Here is a 23,145-nt window from a genome sequence, read left to right on the forward strand (position 1 = left end):
AGCATAAAATAAAATAAAAGTTGCTGAATTCAAAAATGAAAAAAGGCCAAAACTGAACTGGACCAAATGTATTTGGGCACTTAAAGGCCAGGACACGAATTATAATGATAAAATAATCAAAAAAATACTAGAAGTGGGTGTAAATAGGCTAAGGCCCCAAAAGAAGCCCAATAAGAAAAAGGCCCAAAAAATAAAACCAACTCATGTGATCAATTGAAATGGGTTGGGCTTATTTCAGCCATGACGTTTTGATTTCATCGTAATTTTGCCACGTAGGACCGCCACGCAAGATTTGGTTAGATTGCCAACGACAATTTAGGATCGTCGTAAAGGTTAAGATGATCCAGGAATCGTCGTAAAAGTTACGATGATTTCAATGAAAACGTCGCTCCTATCAGTTTTTGACGCCTCTTTTTCGACGCTTGTTTTTTCGTCGTAAGATCGTCGTAAATTAAACCGTGACGATGTAGCAACGAAAATACAACGTCATGTATTAGCATATTTCTTGTAGTGCAAGTCGCCAGGGGAGACCATGAGACCGACCTCGCCCTGTTGCACCTTGTGCGCTACCTGAGAGCGCAAGAGGCACTATACGCTCAGGTCACCCTCGACCTGCTTGTAGCTCGTGAAGAGTTGGCCCGTCTTGACCCAAGGAGGAGAGAAGTGGAGCCCGACGCCTTCAACCCTATAGTGTTGTTTGGGAGACCGATTGAGCTCTAGATGTTTGTCCCAGCTGCTGACCCGAATTATGCGCCTATCTCCCCTGAGGAGCTTCGCCTCATTTTGGGGATTCCCTCAAACAGAATGGTAGCCACAGCACCCCGCAATGGACACCACCGCTACCCCAACCTTGTAGCTACACCTCCTTCCCCGAGAAACCGTCATGCCGTAGTTCTAGCAAACTCGACGTCTCCAAGACCCGCTCACCTAGATGTAAACGAAGTAGACTGAGCCATAACCCCGCTTTAGAATTCTCTTGCGTATAATGTAGGAGCTGATATTTTCATAAAATAAATGGGCAAGCTTTTTTTGTACCATTATTTTTATAAGTACCACAGATAGTCATGTGTGTATGCTTTTGAGCTGCATAGCTATAGTTGGACATAACCGTGGGAAGCCAATTCCCAGCAGACCAACACAGTAATATGTCACATCTCGGGGTCTATTATGAGTGGTCTTGACCGAACCATATTAGAACAAAACCAACCACCGAGAACAACCAAACCTACGGCTTGTGTCCCAACCCCGCCTATATAAGGGTCACCCAGTGATCTTTCCAGCATCCCTCACCTTATGCAATGCATTCACAGCCTTTTGCCATGCTACTCCAAGGGAGTTACCTCAGAACTCCAGATGCAACTCCAGGCAGTTTTGTTAAAGTATTGTGGGATTTTACCCGCGATACTATGGGTTCTTCCTTTCCACCCCGGTACGAGCTGTTGAAATCGAGGATCACTTCCACTACCTCGAAATATTGGGCAGTTGTGCACATTTTCCAAATGGACCCTAAACAGGACACCACGGAAATCTGCTTCAATGGAAAATCTATGCCTACCTTGGAAATGGCCATAGAGGTTGCTGCCTACGAAGCGGTTACTCGTCTTCCATATGCAGTACCATATGCCAGTGAAATGGGGTACTGTTATTTTTCGAGCCGTGTAGAGCACGGAGGAGCACCATCTTTTCCGGGAACCCGTTCAAAGAGAGAGACCCCGTATTGATCAGGCTCGTGCAATATGTCATCGCTCAAGAGCGCATGACATAGCACGTGATGAAATTTCTCCAGAACCTCGTCATCCAAAACCCTCAGATCGCCATTCGCGATACCCTTGGGATAGACCCAGCACGACGCATTTTGCAAGTCCTCCAACCGCTCTCCCTGAAGACGAAGTAGATATTCCACTGCCAGGAATATTTCCCCATGACTGTTAGATTTTTCTTTTGCGTGTGCCGTAAACGCCTTGCTGTATCTACTAGTATAGTTATGTTTGTGTAATGAGATGATTGTGCCTTGTATTGTATATTACTACGTGCACGTGTTTTATTTGTGTGATCGCTGCAAATTTTTGCCTTAGATTGCTTTTCTTAGGATAACCCTTGCGTAATTATTTTCCTTAATACAGCTCGTGCAGCAAAATATATTTTTTTCAACAAGATTTTATTCGCATGCCAATCGGCTTACAACCACACTCACTACGCCAATGCACTAAGAGCAAAACCACACACAGAACCCTAGCACCACAGTTTTTCCGAAAGGAATACATTGTGAGTATTTTATTTTTTGCAAAAGTACTACCAGCACGCTAGCAGCCACCCCTGCATTTCTTTGCACGCGCCTAGTCTTCATGTTCATCGCCACTGCGGAGAGCAACCACCCAAGTAGCAGCATCGCGATGATCAACCTGGATCATCAAGCATAGGAGCATTGAGAATCCGATCAACACCGCCGTTATTCCAGCCAGCAGGACTATCATCCACCCCGGGTGCTCGTCCACCATTGGAGCCTCGCTTCGAGCTCCTGCAAGAAGAGAAGAAGAGGAGGATGAAGCAGGAAGAGTGAGGCCGAGCGTGAGGTAGAGGAGAGAACGACGCGGTCATTTTATAGCCTGAGATCGGTGCGCATGGACGCAGTCCACTAGTGCCACTCGTCACTTGATCACCGATGTTCAAAAACGAATCCGCGAGCAGTGCCGACAAAGCGCTGGCCCGTGACGCGAGTGCTCACTACGCCGGCAGCTAGCACGCCGCGCATTAGCATGGTACGACCCTAGACGCCTGCGAGCTAGACGCCACGCGTGGAGAAAGCAGTAGAAAGCGTGCGCGAGAGAGAGGAGAGAAGAGAGCCGCAGGAAGAAGAAGATCCTGACCGTGGGCCCTAGACCCACCTATCAGCGAGAGAGAACACTATGCACTCGGGTACGGCAAGCACAAATTCAGAAATCGGAAATTTTCCTTTTTCGAAAATTTTGTCGTAGCCATTTGTAGCAACACCTCGTTTTCCCCAACCATAGCAATAGTGTGTAGCCCCCGTACCACCACGGTTGCACCAACTATCATTGTTACTATAACCTCGTGGAGTAATTATTTTCATGTGGATACTATAGTGTGATAGGAGTTTATATTTTGCAATGTCCCTAAGAAATCTCAAGGACTAGATTTTTCTGAAGGGGAGTAGAGTTTGTAACACCCCAAATTTTTAGCCCTGTTTTTACTTATTAATTTTTTTGCTAGGATTATTTAAATTTTTATTTTTGGGTTTTGTGCTAATTTAAACACCTTCTTTTCTTGGTTTTATAAACACTTCTTCCTCAAGTGAGAGCTCTTAATTTTTTTTATGATTTGAGTGTTGACTCAGGTGTTCTTCACTTCATTTCTGATCCAAAGAGGCTTTTTATAAACATATTCTTGTAAATTCTATTTATTCAAAAACTGGTTTCAAATTTTCTTAAGGACTCAATTTGAACTAGAACCAATTGGTAACTTCTTTTAAAAATTCCACAAAAACTTGGCAATGACCTAGTATGTTTCTCGATCAATTTTATGTAAAAATATATCCAAGTGTTTTGGAAAATTTGAGCACATTATTTGATTTTATATTCTAGTCCAATTGGCATTTTGTAGTACAACCCCTGGATATACTTCTTCAAAAATTCTACAAAAATTTGTAGTGGTCAAGGGGTTCATCTAAATGAGTTATATGCAAAAACATATATTGGTCTTTTGAAAATTTTGAGCACTACGTCTTATGTTCTATTCTAGACCAGAATTGCAATTTGCACTGCAACGCCATTATTTACTTTTCAAATGCCCTTGAAATTTTTTGTGCTTGTAGTAGACCCTACAAAACCCTTAAGTACAACATTTCAGCCCCATCTACGTTGTGTAAGACCCTGTTGCATCATCATTTAGTTTCTGTCCAGAAATGGACTTTTGCTAGAATTGCATTAGGAAGTTTGTGAGTTGCCAAATCTAGGTATGCCATCATTGGTTGCATCCAAGGAGACCGCTATCTGGGAGTTTTGGTGGCTAGAAAGCATCTCTAGATGCCCTTAGCATTTTGTCAAACATGTGGTGTCCCTGACCTGATTTGACAAGCCTTTTTGTTTGTATGGTGAAGTTAACCCCAGGACCCAACCAACATGTCTAGTAAACCTTTGCCACCCCCATCAATGGATCTGGAAACTTTGGGTTCCAACCCCTGGCCATGGCATGCTCTGGCAATGTGTCGAGCACCTCGTCGGCATGCCAAGAGAGCGCTCCAGAGCACGCGTATTGCATCCTAGCAACCGAGCCGCCGCGTCCCCTCCAAACCGTACGTGTGGCTCTTGCTCGATCAAGGAGACACGCCCCCGACCTCTCCAACGCATGAGGATCACGCGGCAGCCTCCGGGAGCACCGCAGCCATGCCGGCCGTTGAAGACAAAAGCAGTTTCTGCTGCACAAAGCTCCCTCTGCCATGGCAGCGCCGCCCGAGCCACCCCCAAGCGCCACCTGCCCCTGGACCTACCCTCTGTGTGGAGCCCTTGCCTAACCCGCACTGCTGCCACCCTCGGCCGCCCTTGTTCCCTCGCCAGAACTTTCGTCGTCATTATTATCCATCTCCACGGATGCACCGACAGCTCGAGCTATATAAGGAGCCCCTGGAGCCGCATAGTAATCGGCAAACGCCCTAGCAGCTGTAGCTAAGTCCCCCTAACTCCAATTTAACCAGCATGCGTCGTCTTCCCCGGCTCCGGTGGTTTCAACCGCCGCGGTGCTCCGGTCGAATTAGGCCGAGCCGAAGCTTTCTAGCCCCACCTGAGCCAGCCATGGATCCACCCTCAACCTCCTGGAGCTAACCCACCCCTTGGAACGCGCCTAGAGATCCTCCTCGGTAGCACCTCGTCGGACCCGAAGCTCCCTCCGCCGTGGAGGAAGGGCTGCTCGCCCTCGAGCTCCGCCATGTTCCCAAGTCCCAAAAATGGATGCGCCTTAGTCTCCTGAGCATATGCATAGCAGGATCTTCGCCTCAGGTGCACTGAATCACCGGCAATTGCCGCCGGAGTGAGCTCTTTTCTCACTACCAACGTGCGTGGGAGGAGGAAGGAAGACCCGATAGATGGGCCCATCTATCGGTGACTGGCCCAAGTCCCTCGGCCGTGGACTCGTGCAAGTGCGTTTTGCCCTCATGAAAGCGTAGGCAGCCTGGTACGTCCCCCCTTTGCAAAAGCATATTGTGAGCCGAAACGTTTTCTTTTTTCTTTGTTTTTAAAACAGTTTTTGACCCAACTTTGGCTGGCTATAATTTCTAAAATAAAACTCCAAATGAGTTGATTCTTTTTCTCACCTCTTTCAAATTCTGTCTAGTTTAATTTAGTATTTATTTGAAAATTTTCTAAGATAACTTTATGTGTTGTTTTTATATTGTGTGAATATTTTCAAAAATAGGTCATGGAGAGAGAAGCTAAAACTTGCAAAAGTTTAAGAGTGAACCCTACCTCTATACACTTGGAAGGCAAGCATTCTGAACCTACAACTATCTTGGTTGTGTGTGGGTTGCTTGATGAGAATAACTCTATGGTTATGCTAAACATGTGTGTTATTTTATGTGACAATCATGCTTGTGGCTTCATGATTTGAATGTAGACTTGTTACATTTGAGATGCATGGGACAGCAGTCACACCTTCCTATCATACATGTCTCCCGTATGGGATTCGGTAAGAGTCGGTGTCTTGCGGGGACATGACCGTGGGACTGACATCTCTTGGGACGAGAGTGGTCAGCAAGGCATGTTAGGGTATGGCAGGTAGGGACTCTATCTATATTTTTTTGGTGCTAATCATGCAGGTAATACTTAAACCTCCCGAGTCGACCGTAGATCGAGTCTTGTTAGTATATCACCTTAACCCATTCGTGCTACCACACTTTCCTGGACAATGGATTCAGTATAGTCAATTGTAGACCTATTATCAGTCACACAGCAAGTAGACGGGCCGAGATGAAGGTATCCAGGGCCCTGGACTAAATCCGGTCATCTGGTCAAGGGGCATGGGAGTTTCCGGTCTGGGACCGGAAGGGACGGCACTCCCCGTTAGCGCGCGGTATAAAATTTTGATCCCATCCTAGTCGAGGAGGGAGCCTCCCCGTATTATGGTTTTGCCTTGGCAGCTTAGTCCGGGTGAAGCCGGGCTTCGCGGAGGTAAAACGGGTGTGTGCTGGTTCTGAGTGTCTGCTTCTAAGATACCGTACACGGGATTAGTCTTGTTGACTATCGGAACCCGTGATCTATGGTAAACAGTACACCCTCTGCAGAGTTAAAACTATTCGAGTAGCCGTGTGCACGATCAAGGACGATTGGTTCACTAGTCAAGTGTTGGTCTGAGTGTCGGTCTTCGGAGGTAGTTAACAAAGTATGAGAATAAACAGGAAATATGGTGAATGGTTATAAAAATTATTTTCTGTGGACTAACCCCTATGATTATGATTGTTGAATATCCCTCGGACTGTTCTACATCCTGGATATTCTTTATTGATTACCATTTTATATAAGCCCTTTATGTGGTGTCGCTCACACGCCCGGTTGTGGCATGTTTACTATTTCATATAAGCCCTTTATGTGGTGTTGCTCAGACGCCCGACTGTGGCATGTTTTATATTACATCTGTTACCTTTACTCTTATTGATTGCTTATTAGAATCTCATTATGATTATAATTTAATTGCTAGTAGTTGAGTAGTACTTCTGGATTGACGAAGTATTGTGGCATTATTATAAGCGTATAATTAACCCTGCCAAATTATTTTTGTTTCATGATGTTTGCGAGTACATTCAAAGTACTTACTGGCTTGTCCCTGGCTATTGTCTTGGCCAGATTGCATGCTTGGAGAGGAGGAGCTTGGCGATAAACAAGGAACCTAGGCACCGAAGACAGCAGCCGCGTGAGATAGGAATTATCCAGGTCACATGTTCCTATGGGAAATGGAGTCCCATAGACGTTGGAGACCCCCGAACCGCTTCCGCCATCAACCATTAGAAACCTTTTGATGTACTCTATGGACCACCTCGGTCTTGTACTTCAAGTTTGTATTTTTGCTTGGACATATGCATGAAGGATTTATGCACCAGCTAACAGTATTCCTGGGGCTGGATTGCACAAGGGCCATTGTGAAGGAAATTTAGAATCCTGGAAAATCCGGTCCCGACAATATAGATACAAAATGATTTCTCGGAAATATGTATCCTAAATCTGCAAATGAAATTTTTAAATAGATGTCGCACAACCAATCAAGATTCTGTTATAATCAAATTGTACACGCGTTAACAAGTGAATCATACAATACCTTTTCGTAAGTCCGGTACTATGCATGAAGTACACCTTATAATGCCATCTCTACTTCTAATTGCATAGTTGGTAACCCGGTACGCGGTTTTTTTTAATCCGATTATTTTTTGTCCCACCTTCCATCATTACCCTTTCACTGGTTTCTTTTTGCCTCACCTCTCATATAACAAAAAAATCTAAACGGGTCACAATATTTCATGCAGGTGCCAATTATTTAGTAATGTCTTTCTGTGAAAGAATCAATCATGACTAATCTCTAAAGATCAAATTCAAATTAATTAACCTTACCATAAATCATTTAGTCACATTAATTAATATTTCCATACATCAACAAATCTTTATTCCTAATTGTGGACCTCATAGTCTACGTTTTAGGGTCTTTTCCGTCGGACTTATTTTCATCCCACCACCAATTGTTACTGAAAACCACCCCCTGAGAATCCCGAGCTAGATTCATACGGTTCTCCCATCACCGCTCTCTCACCTTAAACCGCCTCCCATGTTCCTTCACCTTGAAACTGCAGCCCACATCACCCCATTCCCAATCTCCGTCGAGCCCTCCTCCCGTGCACCCATCTCGATCTAGATCCGGAGGAGGGTCGCCTCCCACCCAGTCATCGTGCCTGGGTCTCCTTTCTCTCCCTCAGCGGCCACAGTAGACGCATGTGGCTAGATGGATTGAGGGAGCTGGGTCGGTGCACTCAAGGCATACATGGCCGGAGGTCGACGACGAGCAAGGGTACACGTTGGTGGCGGCCTGAGTGGACCCTGCATCTTTATCGCCGAACTCATATCACGTATCTCACTGAGCCTGAACAATACAACTGAATGGCACAGCGACGGCAGGTGGTTGTTGTGGCAGAACCAGCCATCTTTCCCAGCCAGGCTGACCAGGCAGGTTCCAGCCAGGCATCTGTCGGTAGCGTGCATAAATGTATCAGTAATGGACCGGTCGTTCGACAGTTGTAATGTAAGGTATCGACTATATTGTCTATAGATTCAAGTTCCCACACACACGATCTGATAAAGGGTTGAACTACACATCTAAGAGAGTACATAGGAGGAAGAAATAGTCGCCCTCGCCGAATCGTGATCCTCTGGATGCCTCCTTCTGTCGCGCTCGCTGCCCTAAGTAATGGAGGGTCAGGTCGTCCACGCTGCCCCGGTGACGCGCAGGTTGGGACGTCAGTCACGAGTGGGCCATTGGGCCAGAGGCGAGGTCGATGAGCCTCTGGTCGCTGTGCCTGTGTTGCCAGTGTCGTGGCTGCCTGTGCCGGGGGCGCCGACATCCCCTCCTCCTTGGGACGAGGCTTGCCCCCAATCCTGAGCTGCTAGGAACTTAGCTTGCAGCGCCACCTTATCCTCCCAGGTGTAGTCGATGGCGTTCAGTTGGACCAACGGATAAGTACCTCCTCAGTCATGGTGCCATTCCTCTTGCGCCAAGGATGTCGCAGCACTGTCACTGGAACAGAAGGAACATCAGTTTGACTAGGAAGTTGGGTTAAGGCTGTCGTACTCGGAGTTAAGCAGTGGCCCAGCTAAGAGACGTGGAAGACTGGATGAATCTAGGATTGTGGGGGTAGTTCCAATTTGAATGCCACCTCGTTGATCTTGGCGATGATAGGAAATGGCCCAAAAAAAACTTGAAAGCCAGCTTGTGGTTTGCTCGCCGTGCCACTGATGTCTGTACGTATGGTTGCAGTTTTAGGTAAACGAAGTCGCCGACTTTGAAGGTACGAGGTGACCTCCGCTTGTCCGCTTGAGACTTCATGCGCTGGTTGGCTCTGTTGAGATGCTGTTGTAAGAGATCCGGAACCACTGCTCGTTCATCTAGCCAGGTTTGTAGAGCTGGGACCGTGCAGGTGTTGGTTGTGGTTATACCCCAATGTCGAGGTTCGTGGCCAAACATAGCTTTGAACGGTGGCATACGAATGCTAGAATGGTGGGTGGAATTGTACCAAAATTGAGCCAATGGTATCGAGTAACTCCATCAGCGCGGACAGGCGTGTACAAAGCATCTCAGGTAGGTCTCCACACACTGGTTTACCCTTTCAGCCTGTCCGTCTGTCTGGGGGTGGTTTGTTGTACTTTCCAGCATACTTGAACAACTCCCGCCCAAATAGGCTTGTGAAGACCGGATCGCGGTCGGACAATGGAGTGAGGGAAGCCATGAATTCTATAGATGATGTTCATGTAGAACAAGTCCACCTTTGAAGTTGTGTATGGATGAGCCAGGGGAGGAAGTCTGCAAACTTGGTGTGTTTATCAACCACCAGCCACAAGCAGTTGAACATTCCGGATTGTGGTAATCCGTCGATGAAATCCATTGTGCTCATTTCCCAAGGCTGAGTTGGTACCGGTAGAAGAACTAGCAGTCCAGGTGAGGCTGCACGGTCCAGTTTGGCCTGTTGACAGATATGACATCAGCGAATGTATTGTAGGATTTGTGGTTTCATCTCGGGCCATGCGAAGAGCCGTTTGATGCGCTGAAATGTAGCAGGGAATCCAGAGTGTCCTCCCACTGGACTATCATGGAAGGCTGACATGATTCTCTATTGCACATATGTGGATCCTCCTAGCCAAATCCGTCCGCGGAATCGCATGACGCCATTTTGTAGCATGAATCTGCCCTTAGGATCCTCTCGAATAGCTAGCTGCTCCAGCATTTTCTATGCTTCAGGGTTGTTGTTGTAACTTGCGGTCACGTCATCGAGCCAGCTTGGTTGACAAGAGGTAACTACGAAGAGCGTATCTTCAGTAGAGCCCCGTGAGAGGGCGTCGGCCGCCGTGTTCTCGGTGCCCTTCTTGTATTGGATGATGTAGCGGAGGCCCAGGAGTTTAGTGAAAGCCCGTTGTTGCCATGGCATGGTCAGGCGCTGCTCCTCTAGGTGAATCAGACTTTACTGATCCATGTGAATGATGAACTCGATGTGCTGCAGATAAGGACGCCATTGATCAACAGCAACCACAATGGCGAGATACTCCTTCCCGTAGGTTGATAGTCCCTGGTACCTCGGGCTCAGACTCTTGCTCCTGAAAGAAATTGGATGACCATCTTGTTGTAACACTGATCCAATTCCCTTGTCGCATTCATCAGTCTCGATGGTGAATGTCTGGTTAAAATCTGGTAAGGCAAGAACTGGAGCTGTGGTTAAACTCTGTTTTAGAAGTTGAAATGCTTGCTCTGTGTTATTTGTCCAGACAAAAGGCCTACCCTTCTTCAGCAGGTTAAACACTGGTCGCGCGATGATGTCGAAGTTGCGGACGAACTTACGGTAGTAACCTGCTAGCCCGAGGAAGCGCCTCACATCCTTGGTGTCCTAGGGGGTTGCCCAAGCTCGAACTGCCACAATCTTGCTAGGATCTGTTTCTACGCCTTGATCACTCATGACATGGCCCAAGTATGATAACTATTGTTGACCGAACTCGCATTTGTCCATATTTACTTTCCATTGATCTCTGAGGAGGAGTTGAAGGACTTGCCGAATGTGACTCAAGTGGTCTGCCCATGTTTTACTAAAGATGAGGATATCGTCAAAGAAAACCAACATGTAGTATCACAGAAGAGGATGTAAAGTGTTTGTCATAGCCCCCAGGAATGTTGTCGGGACACCTGTCAATCCAAAGGAGAGGACCTTGAACTCATAATGCCCAGTGTGTGTTTGGAGTGCAGTCTTGTATTCTTCCCCTTCTGCCAGCCGGATCTGATGATAGCCTGCTCGAAGGTCTAGTTTGGAGAACCACTTAGCTCAATGTAACTCATCCAACAGTTCCTCAATGACTGGTACTGGGAACTTGCTCACAAAAGTCATTGCGTTTAGGTGTCTATAGTCAATGCACAGACGCCAAGTACCATCTTTCTTCTTCACCAATATGACTGGCGAAGCAAAACTACTTTGGTTGTGTTGTATCACTCCTGAGCGTAGCAACTCCTCGACTTGCCGCTCAATCTCAGTCTTGTGCTCAGGTTTATGTCTGTAGGGCCTGATGTTGATGGGTTGTGCTCCACACACTAATGGAATCTTGTGGTCACACGCACGCCGGGGAGGCAGAGCTGTGAGTGTTCCAAATACATCCTCATACTCATGGAGAAGGTTCTGCAGATCCGGCTGAACCGTTGGCTTCGACTTTGCTGGCTCCGTGAGATGGTACAGGAACACCATATGCTAAAGAGAGCCCTGTCTACACAAGTTCTGGAGTCGTAGACTGTTGATCACTTGACAGATGGTGGAGTGAGCTTCATGCCCAAAAAGCCATGTAGGATCCATGTTGGTTGAGAGAGTGATCACTTTGAGTTTCCAATCTACTGTCATAGGACTGTGCTGCTCAAGCCAATCCATGCCCAAAATAGCATGGTAAGTTACTAGTGGTAAAACCTTCATATCAGTGGTGAACTCCTGACCTTGCGATGACCAAGCACACTCGAGTAGGACGGCAGTGCAGGTCAGTTCGCCACCATCTGCCACCCACACACGACAAGATTTCTTTAGCGGTGTTACTTCTGGTCGATGAAGGAGGTGGAGTTGCCGCTGTCCACAAGCAGCAGAACTTCGTGGCCCTTCATCGATGGTAGCAGCTGAAAGGCACGCGAAGAGACGCTGCCTTCCAAGGCTGGACGGGATATGGCCATCACTGTGTCACTTCGAGAAGTAGGATCATCGGGCTCAGACGAAGAGTCGACGACGAATAGCTCCAGCATTTCTTCGACCACATGGAGCTGAACTGAAGTGGGACATGTGTGATCATGCCCCCAACATTCTCTGCACTTGAAGCAGAGCCCACGGGCGCGTCTGTAGTCACGCATAGCCTTGAGTTTGCTGTTGTCGGCTCGAGCAGCTTCGGTGCCACGACGATCCGTTGCCGCAGTTGGAGTGCTCGATCCCCCGGCATGCCGAAGGGATGGTGGAGGCAGTGGTAGGGGTAGCTCTCTCCGAGACTGTCCCTTGTGTGCACGGAACGGGGCGTGCGGAACCCCATCAGCCACTTCCTCCTGAAGTAGCACGAGCGCACATGTTGTGTCTAGGTCCGGCGGTCTCTGAACCAAGACCACTGCACGAATGTCCTTGCATAGCCCCTCCACAAATCGAGTGAGAAAATAAAACGGATGAATAGTGTCAAAATAGGAACTGAGGTGGTTGATAATTGATTCAAATTGCTCAATGTAATCAACGACTGATGCAGTTTGACGAACAGTGTAAAATTGCCTTATCAGGGTCTGGTGACGGTCACGGCCGAAGTCCGTGCACATCAGAGTCATGAAGGACTCCCAATCGAGTTCAGGTAGTCTTTTCTGAATCGATTGCAACCAGATAGATGCAGGTCCCAAAAAATTTAATGAGGCCATCGACACCCAAAATTCCGAAGAGATGCCAAACATGGAAAAATATTGTTCACAAAGAGATTTCCAGAGCTTTGGATTATCCCCTCTGAACTAAGGAAACTAGATGGAGGGATGGGTTTGGCCGAAACCACTAAGGAGTTGGCCGGCGTGTGCAAACGTTGATACTGCCATAGGTGAGACTGGTTCAAGGGACTGACCAATAATCGGGGGCGGGGGCGGTGCTTGGAACAGCACCGATGGTGGCCCCCGGGTGGTGTTGAAGACACCGTGGCCATCGGGCCCTCGGACGGGTGGGTACGCCGCGCCAGACGCGGTACCGATGTAGCAGTCAGTAGTCGCAGGCTTCAAGGGTGAGGGCGCGTGGGTCGCGTCCTCCACGCGCGTCGGTAGAGAGGTAATCTACAGGGTCGCCACCGTCTCGCTGAGATCGGCGAGGCGACGCTCGAGATCGGGCCGCCATGTGATGAGATCGTCCACTTTGGTGCTGGGGGCGTGGATCGCAATGGTTTGCTCCTTTAGCGTGTTGTCCATGGGCTCCAGAAGGGTCTGGATAGCTGGATCCATGGAGACTAGACGAGCGTGGGCTAGGGTTTGAGATCTCGTGGTGATGAACCGATCCAGATCGGTGGAGCGTGGGCAGAGGATGGTGGTCTCTGATACGAGATGTAAGGTACCGGATATATTGTCTATAGATTCAAGTTCTCACACACACGATCTGATACAGAGTTGAACTACACATCTAAGAGAGTACAGAGGAAGAAGCAATAGCCGCCGCCGCCGAGTCGTGGTCCTCTGGATGCCTCCTTCTATCATGCTCGCTGCCCTAAGTAGTGGAGGGTCAGGTCGTCCACGCTAGCCCGGTGACGTGCTGGTTGGTCGTCGGCCGCGAGTGGGCCGTTGGGCCAGAGGCGAGGTTGATGAGCCTCTGGTCGCTGGGCCCATGTTGCCAGTGTCGTGGCTGCCTGTGTCGGGGGTGCTGACATGTAAGTTTGTTTCTGCTCCCTGGTGCTATTGTTTAAGTTTGTGCAGTTTTCAGAATTAGTTGAACAACTCATGTAATTGATGGGTGCATGTGTGCTATCGATTGACGCATGCATGGTGTTTGATGATCTGGTACGAGTACATGTTTCCGAATTTAGAGTGAGGTATACATTCGAGTTTTAATGAGAAAGTGTACTTTGTTCAGAGCTACGAAGCAATGAGAAGTATGCATTCAGGTTCCAGTGGCGAAGATCATGTACTTCGCAAAACAATATGTGCACACGTTGGTTCTACAACACATATTTGTTCGTATGATTAAGATAAATGCATGTTATATGGCAATGAAGAAAATAAAAGATACTTGCTAGAACTAGGATATGACCCAATTGGAATCTGACAGTTCTGAACTGAATATTTTGTGCACATTGCAGCAGAAATTGGGGTAGTTTACAGTTTTATGATTTGTATAGTGAGTGTCGTGGAAATGATCCTAACAATAATATCAGGGGTACGAATGAGGGGTGGATCCTAGCTAGCGTGTAGTGGATACACTCGGATGTACGAGTTCGGGCCCCACTCGGAAGTGGTTACGACCCTACGTCTCGAGCCTCGGTGGCTGGTGTTTGCTTATAGAATGTGTGATAGTAGAGAATGTTTAACTCTTGCTAAGGAGCCCGGGGTGGCTTATATAGAGTGCGCCATGGTCGACCGGGCTTCATTACAAGGGCGAGTAAATGCTAAAAACCATGGGAGTTACTACTAACAATAACTCTAACCCTAGCTCGTAACACACGTCTTCACTCCGCTTCATGAGATAGTTCAAGTCTGTAGCTGTTGTAGTCTCTTCGTTGCTCACGCCCTACTGCAGTCTGAATGTAGAGGCATGTCAGACTGATGTGAGATAGTCCGAGTCACGTCATGTGTCCGAGTCAACACATACTTGTCCGAGTGAGACCATGTGTCCGAGTGAACACATACTTGTCCGAGTGAGACCATGACTGCATAGGTGACTTTTGGGACGCTGATGTCCATGTAGGGTCTTGGGCAGGCCTTTGTTAGGTTCTACCGTCGGTGCATCGCATGCGAATTAAAAATCTCCTACGTGTTGAACATCCAAGAACATGCTATAGAGATGTATACCACATAGTTACCGCTAGACGCGAAGTGTCGTGCAACGGAAGTAGAGTTGGGGCAGCGCGTCCGCATGGTCCATCTCCTCCTCGTTCAATCTCCCTCGAACAGTCGGTCATCAGATCATCTCCCTCGAACAGCCGGTCGCTGGATCCCACATATAGGTTCACCGGAGCGGCGCAGGTGTATCCGCTCTAACGGTATCCGCGCGTGCAGGAGGAACACCATGCTTTGGACTGCTAGGTTCGGATTACACAGTTGGCAACGATGACTAGAGGTGGCTAGGTGCAACACATGCACAACCCTAATGACGGCATCGAAGCGATCAACTGAATAAGATTGTTGCACCTCCACTATATATAGTCGTCCGGCACAGACTCAACTCTTGGGCCTCGCACGGACTCTAAAGCTCACGTGTTCCTTCCCTTAAGCACGCGATCCCTTACGTTCTTGTTCACTTGGTCGTGAATCAGACCACGTCCCGACTAGTCGGTAGCATCCTCTAGCAAGGCGTTCCTACTCCAAGTGTCCGATGAACCTGGTTAGACGAACCTGTACTTCATATATGGTTAGGTAGACAGGACCATCCACCGTATCATATGATAGTCTAGTTGGTTGCGCGTCAACACAACTCTTTAGACTAGGGACTATTTAGGACAGTCATCATACAATGTATAGCCTCACAAACAAGTCACATACTTGTTAATACACATCATTGATAATGTCCAAGGACTATCTTTATTCATAAACACATAGGAAATATCATCATACATGATTGCCTCTAGGGCATATCTCCAACAGTCTCCCATTTGCACTAGAGTCAATCAAGTAGACATCCAATGCCCATAGCTCTAACATGCCCCTCATGCTTGGGTTGTGGAAGTGTCGTAGTCAACGGATCTGCGACATTTGCATCCGTGTGAATCTTGCAAAAATTAGTATCACCATTCTGTACGAGCTTCCGTATTAGGTGATACTTTCGGTCTATGTGTGCTGTCCTGTGATGTTCTCTCGGCTCCTTGGCCTATGTGATGGCACCTGAATTATCGAAATAAAGGTCCGATGGTTTTGACCAGCCTGGGAACACACCAAGATCCTCCAAGAACTTCCAAATCCAAACACCTTCCTTTGCAGCTTCGCAAGCCGCAATGTATTCGACCTCTGTTGTGGAGTCGCCCATCGTATCTTGCTAGGAACTCGTCCAACTCACTGCTCCTCCATTCATGACATACATGAATCCAGTTTGCGATCGACAATCATCCCTATCAGTTTGTAAACTAGCATCAACGTAACCCTTTATGCTGAGCTCCTCCTCACCTCCATAAACTAGGAACATCTCTTTTTGTCCTTTTCAGGTACTTCAAGATAGATTTCACTGCTGCCCAGTGACTCTCACCTGGGTCAGCCTGTTATCTGCTTGTTAAGCTTATTGCAAAGGCAACATCAGGTCGTGTACATAGCATGGCATACATGATGGATCCTATTGGCGAAGCATACATAATCCTACTCATCCGGTTTTGCTCATCAGAGGTAGTAGCACTCTGACTCTTGGTTAGCCTTATACAATGTGAGACGGGCAAGCACCCTTTCATGGCCTCGCTCATGTTGAACCACTTCAACACTTTGTCTATGTACGTGCTCTGGCTTAAATCGAGTAGCCTCCTCGATATATCTCTATAGATCTTGATGTCTAAAATGTACACTGCCTCTCCAAGGTCCTTCATTGAAAACTTGCCATTCAATGAATCCTTGACTGAGTTCAGCAACGAAAACATCATTTCCGATCATCAGTGTGTCATCCACATACAAAATCAAAAATACTATCGAACTCCCACTAGAATAATTGTATAAACAATAGTCCTCTTTGTTCTTGATGAAACCAAGGTGAACAATGACTTCCTCAAAACAAATATTCCAACTCCGAGCTGCTTGCCTCAATCCATAAATGGATCTCTTGAGCTTGCATATTTTACCAACGTTAGTAGGATCGACAAAACCTCCGGGTTGTATCATGTATACATCATGTATTAAATTTCCATGAAGGAAAGCCGTTTTGACATCCATCTGCCATATCTCATAATCAAAATATGCACCTATAGCTAGTATGATCCTCACCGACTTCAACATCGCTACCTGCGACTAGGTCTCATCGTAGTCAATTCCTTGAACTGGTCCGTAACCTTTAGCGACAAGCCAAGCTTTGTGGATCTGAACATTTCCATCCACATCAGTTTTGAATCCAATGGCTACTACACAAAGCGGCGGATCAACCAAGTCCTGGACTTGATTATCATCCATGGACTTTAACTCGGATCTCATGGCCTCGAGTCATGACTCAGAATCTGGGCTTACCATCGCTTCTGCATATGTGGTCGGCTCATTGCTCTCTAGCAACAACACATCCCGCACTTTGTGAAATCTATCCGACCTCCGTGGCTCGATGCAAACTCCACTACGGGTTCCCTGACTATATGATCTCATCACCAACTGAGTCGTCCCAAAGTGGATCTCGAATTTCTTCGAGTCTCACCATTATCGCACTAGCCTCCCGACTGAGAAACTCTTTCTCTAGGAAAACCCTGTTCCAAGCAACAAACACTTTGTTATCTTCTCTGTTGTAGAAGTTGTAACCCAAGGTTTCCCTCGGATATCCCACGAATATGCATTTATCCGACTTTGGTGTAAGCTTGTCCTACATGATCTGCTTGACAAAAGCTTCACAAGCCCAAATCTTTAGAAAAGAAAAACTAGGACTCTTCCCAGTCCACATCTCATGTGGTGTCTTGTCTACGAATTTTTATGGTACCCTTTTAAGTGTGAAAGCTGCAGTTTCTAGAGTGTATCCCTAGAATGATAAGGTTAAATCGGATTTGCTCATCATCGATCCGAACATGTCCAAAAAGGTTTGATTTCTTCATTCTGACATGTCGTTTCTCCATGGCGTACCTCGAGTGTGAGCTGAGATATTATACCTTAGATTTTCAGACGACCATCAAACTCATCGCTCATGTACTCACCTCCATGATCTGATCGCAAAATCTTTATCGTCTTGTCGATCTAATTTTCAACCTTGTTCTGAAAATCTTTGAACTTTTCAAAAGTTTCCGACTTGTGCCTCATCAAATACATATATCCATATCTACTCAAGTCATTTGTAAAAGTCATGAAGTATTAATAGCCACCTCTGGCCATTGTGCGCATTGGACCACACACATCGGTGTGTATTAGCTCCAACAGCTCGGACGCCCTCTCGCAACTCTTTGCAACATGAGACTTAGTCATCTGCCTATCAAGCATGATACGCATGTCTCGAACGACCCGAAGTCAGAAGAAGTTAGGAGTCCATCATCATGGAGCTTCTTCATGCGTTTCAGACTAATATTTCCAAGTCGGCAATGCCATAAGTATGTCGGATTTATCTCATATGGCTTACGCCTCTTGACATTCATGTTATAGACTGGTTTCGTTTCTAGATTCGGAATAAATAGCCCATCAATGATGGGTGCATAGACGTGGAACATTCCATTAAAATAAAATGAACAACCAATGTACTTTATATTGAATTCATAACCCTGACTCATCAGGCATGTGGCAATAATAATTATTCAATTCCAAAATAAATCCAGAAGGAAGTTGGAGCTGCATCGTGCCGACCTCCAACGCAGCAACTCTTGCTTTGTTGTCGACCCTCATGTCAATATCCCATTGTACCACACACCTAGTTCTTACTAGCCCCTGCATCGAGTTGCAAATATGAAAAACCGATCTGGTATCAAATACCCAAGAGCTACTAGGTATGTGAGCAAGGTAAATGTCTATAACATATGTAACAAGTGTACCTTTGCATGAAGAAGCATCTCTGGCCTTCTTTCCATGCTCGGCAAGCCACTTGCTATAGTTCCTCTTCCAGTGACCATCTTCCTTGCAATGAAAGCAAATGGTCTTTGAGTTCGGTCCGGACTTCTGCTTTGCAGCAAAGACAGCCTTCTCTATGCCCTTTGCCTTACCCTTTTTCTTGGACCAACTCTTCTTGAACTTTGCCGAGTTCTACACCATCAACACTTGATGCGTAAATTTCTTAATATCCTGCTCTACCACCTCGAGCATCCCATGGAATTCAGTGAGCTTCTTATCCATGTCATGCATATGATAGTTCGAGATGAACGTCGCATAGCTAGCTGGAAGAGAACCCAGATATCCGTCAGTAGCTAGCTCATCCGAGAACGGGAAGCCCAAATGATCCAAAGCTTGCATGTATCCAATCATCTTGATCACATGCGAGCTCAGTGGATCACCTTCCTTCAACATACAATCCATCAAGGATCGCTAGACTTTGAACCTTTCGGTCCTGGCCTGCACCTGAAACATGCTCTTGAGACTCTCGACCATATCAAAAGCCGCAATGTCTTCAAAATGTTGTTGCAAATCAAGCTCCATACGAGCCAGCATGAGTCAGCTGATCACGTTTGATTCATCAACGAGTTTCTAGTAGGCATTCTTGGTTGTGGCATTAGCATTATGGCCAGGTACCTCTGGAAGCGGATCCTCTAGAACATGTTCCTTTTTATCGTGTTTGACAACAATTCTCAGATTTCTACACCAGGTGGTAAAGTTTGTTCCATTTAGTTTATCCTTTTCTAGAATTGATTTCAATGCAAAGTTTTGAGGAGGTGGTGCCATTGATCTACAACATAAAATATGCAATCACTAAGCAATGTGTTTATGTAGAGTAATTCATGCCTTAAATAGAACTACTCCCACTAAAGTCGGCATCCCTTCGCAAACTCTCAGTGATTCAGGATTCGTCTAGCGCGAGCGACTAGTGAGATTTAGCATCACTGCTAGCCAACTTGCGTATTCGGTAAGCAACACCTTGCTAATCGTATCTCTATATGACTCATGTCGGTTGGGTAGGTATCTTATACCTTGGCTCCCAACCTTCTTTTCCAGAAGGCCCAAAACCGTTTTGATAGCCTTGTCAAGTTAACCTGATGCAGTGCATGTCCGTGTCTGACACGAACCCTCCAGTTCAAGGACACCTAGTAGCACCTCAATTTTATGAGCCCACCACTAGACGTACTTGACGTGCGAAGGTGCAACATCCGGAATGGCAATGTACTTGATATTAACGAGGGATCTTTCTGCACTATAACATGCATACAAAACAAGAAGCAGTATCAATCACATATAAAATAAATATGTGAAATAGTATGGCTCCTTCATGGTCGTCCTTCCAAGCCGGCTCCAACTCCGATGGCCAGGGCGGGACTCCATCATGTTGTAAGTGCATCTAGTGCCCCTTAGTGATTTTGGTGGTTTGAAGACTTATAGGTTAAGTATCTAATGTGTTTATGAGTGTACACAGGATCTATAAGTCATTGAGGAGTTTGAGATATTTGAAGAATATCGACCCCTAAAATATATATATCTTCGGTTGAAGAAATTGGCCTGAAACTGAAGAAATGAATCGCGAGGAATCTGCGATGAAATTGATATTCCTCATAAAGATACTGAAATCGAGGAATTCGGTGTGTCCTGAAGAAAATCATTTTGAAGACTTTGAAGCATGAAGATTTACTCTTTCTGTTTTATTTTCTTCGCATTTGAGTAATAGGAACACCGTGTTGTTGAAGGGGGTCGAAGTTACACTTTGGAATGAATTTCCTCATGATGCTCAACCCAAGCCTAATCCGACCAAAAGCCTCAAGTGAGGAATACGAGTGACATGAGGACTCCCACAGTTGAGGGTTCCGACCGTTTTGATAGCCACGCCAAGTCATTGGTCTTATCCACTCCAACGGTCATATTATTTAAGGGCATTAGTGTCAAATCATGTCGGGATGCTCCCAGGCTATAAGTAGCCACCCCCCACAACCATTAGCTGGTTGGCTGCTCCGTTAGAAACTGACACTTGTCATAAGAGCAACCCAATTCCTCAGAGTCTTCGAGAGTAATTCATCAGTGAGGAAATACCCCATACACCGAAACCACAAACCAAACCTAGTGATTGAGAATCACTGAAGAAGTTGTTCCTGTGTGGGACTGAAGCCTTTTACCTTTGAGGACTGTGGATCCTCCAGACGGTTAGGCGTCATGGTCTAGAGCTTTCCAGCAGTCAATTGTGGATCGCCGGGTGACCAAGTTTGTGAGGGTTTGGAAGTCTGCCCTGAAGACTTACCACGAGTGTTGGGCGAGGACTGTGTGTTCTTATCTCAAGGAGAACACGGTAGGGACTATGTGTCTCGGGACTGTGTGTCCTTTGGTTTCAATACCAAGCCGCTCCAAACTAGATGTACGACTATCACAGCAGTTGGAACTGGGTCATCAACGACTGTCTTCACTGAGAAACGGGTTCTTATTCCTCAACTCCTTACTTTCCTTGAATTATGTGTTGATGACTTTCACTGCTACTGTTTGAAGAATTTGCTGAAGACTTTCTCTGAATTTCCTCAACCCCAAATTCTTCACGTCAGTTAATCCTCATCTGTATTCTGCGTGCCTGCTCATAGTGCAATCTGTTTTCACATTCCTCACTCTGAAAAACTGCTGTTGTGAAACTTTGCACTTCTGATCCTTTACTGTTTCTGCTGTAAGTTAGTCATTAGTGAGGAATTTCCTCAAAAGGAAATGTCCTCAGTGATGAAATTCTAAAAATCTCCTATTCACCCCCCCTCTAGTCGATATAACGCACTTTCCATTGGTATCAGAGCAAGGTACTCCCTTGTTCTGTGTGATTTTGGTTTAACCACCTGGAGTTTTAGTTATGTCGACTGCACGCATGTTTAAGGTGACTGCAGCATGTCCTACCTTCGAAGGAAAGAACTTTCCCTTCTGGAAGTACAAAATGCAAATGCATCTACCAGCTATTGATAATGATCTCTGGTATATTGTGGAACATGGCGTCCCCATCATCTCTGCTAGTGTCTCTGCTGCTCATGTGAAGAAATTCAAGCAACTTGATTCTCAAGCGAAGAATATCATCTGTGGCCATCTGAGACCAGGCCAGTTTGGAAGAGTAAGTGCTTTGGGCTCTGCAACACTGATCTGGGAGAGACTGTGCAAAGTAAATGAAGGAGTATCAACCCAGCGTGACTCTCGTGTTGATATTCTTCGCAATCTCTTCAATCGCTTCAAGAGACATGACAATGAAAGCTGCCAAGACACCTTTGGCCGCCTCACTGACATATCAAATGAACTGCAAGCACTGGGAGCTTGAGACATCACTGATCACGAAGTTGTGAAGAAACTGCTGAGATCTTTAGATTCTTCATTTGATACTTTAGTTCTGATGATTCAAGAAAGACCAGACTACAAGATGCTTGATCCAGCTGATATACTCGAAAGGCTAAATACTCATGAATTCCAGCTAGAAGAAAAGAAAGATCTATATGGACCAAGCTATTCCAAACCACGTGCACTGAAGGCTAGAGCAATTTCCTCATCTGAAGAACAAGACACAGATGACAGCATTGGTGACCCTGAAGAATCTGGACAGGAGCTTGCAATGCTCGTGAGGAAATTCCAGAGATTTACACGACGTGGCCAGTTCGGTAAATCTTCAAGAAGAGACATGAGGAAATCAGAATCTTCATCTGAGGACTACAAGAAACAAACCTGCCACAAGTGCAACAAATCAGGTCATTACATTGCTGATTGTCCCCGTTGGGGAAAGTAATCAAAGAAGAAGAAATACAAGGATGACAGTTCTGATGACTCGAAGAAGAAGAAGAAATCTTCAAAATCCTCATCTTCAAAGCCCTCATCGCACAAGAAGACTAGTTTCAGAAAGGCTCGGGCACTTATTGGCAAGGAAATGGACTCAGAGGCAGAATTAGAGGAAGGTGATGAAGAAGAGGGTTCTGATGAAGACTCAGAATCCAGACAGGCTAGTCTTGCACTGGCAACCACTTTCGTTAGCAAGTCAATCTTCAATCTTGAAGAAAATGATTGCACCATCTACACTGATGACTATGTTGATGACTTCTCTCCAACCTATTGCTTCATGGCAAAAGGTTCAAAGGTACCAAATAATGCCTCCTCCTCTGATTCAAGTGACTGTGAACCTGATGATTATAAAAAACCCAGTTACAGTAAACTTGCTATCATTGCCACTAAACAACAAACTGCCCTGGAAAAGCTTCAGAAACTGCTAGATAAAAGTGATGATCTGTTGAATGATGAAATGAACCTTAGCCAAATCCTCACTGAAGATGTGAAAAGTCTCTAGTCTAGATTTTATAATCTTCAGGATCGTTATGATACACTCCTCACTGATCATGAGAAGCTTTCCTATGAATTTCTTCAAAGGAAGCTTGATCTTGAGAAGCCGAGCATGTCTCATGATGATCTTCGTATGGAAAATGATTCATT

Source organism: Hordeum vulgare, chromosome 2H (assembly GCF_904849725.1).
Source record: "Hordeum vulgare subsp. vulgare chromosome 2H, MorexV3_pseudomolecules_assembly, whole genome shotgun sequence".
NCBI classification, from domain to species: Eukaryota; Viridiplantae; Streptophyta; class Magnoliopsida; order Poales; family Poaceae; genus Hordeum; species Hordeum vulgare.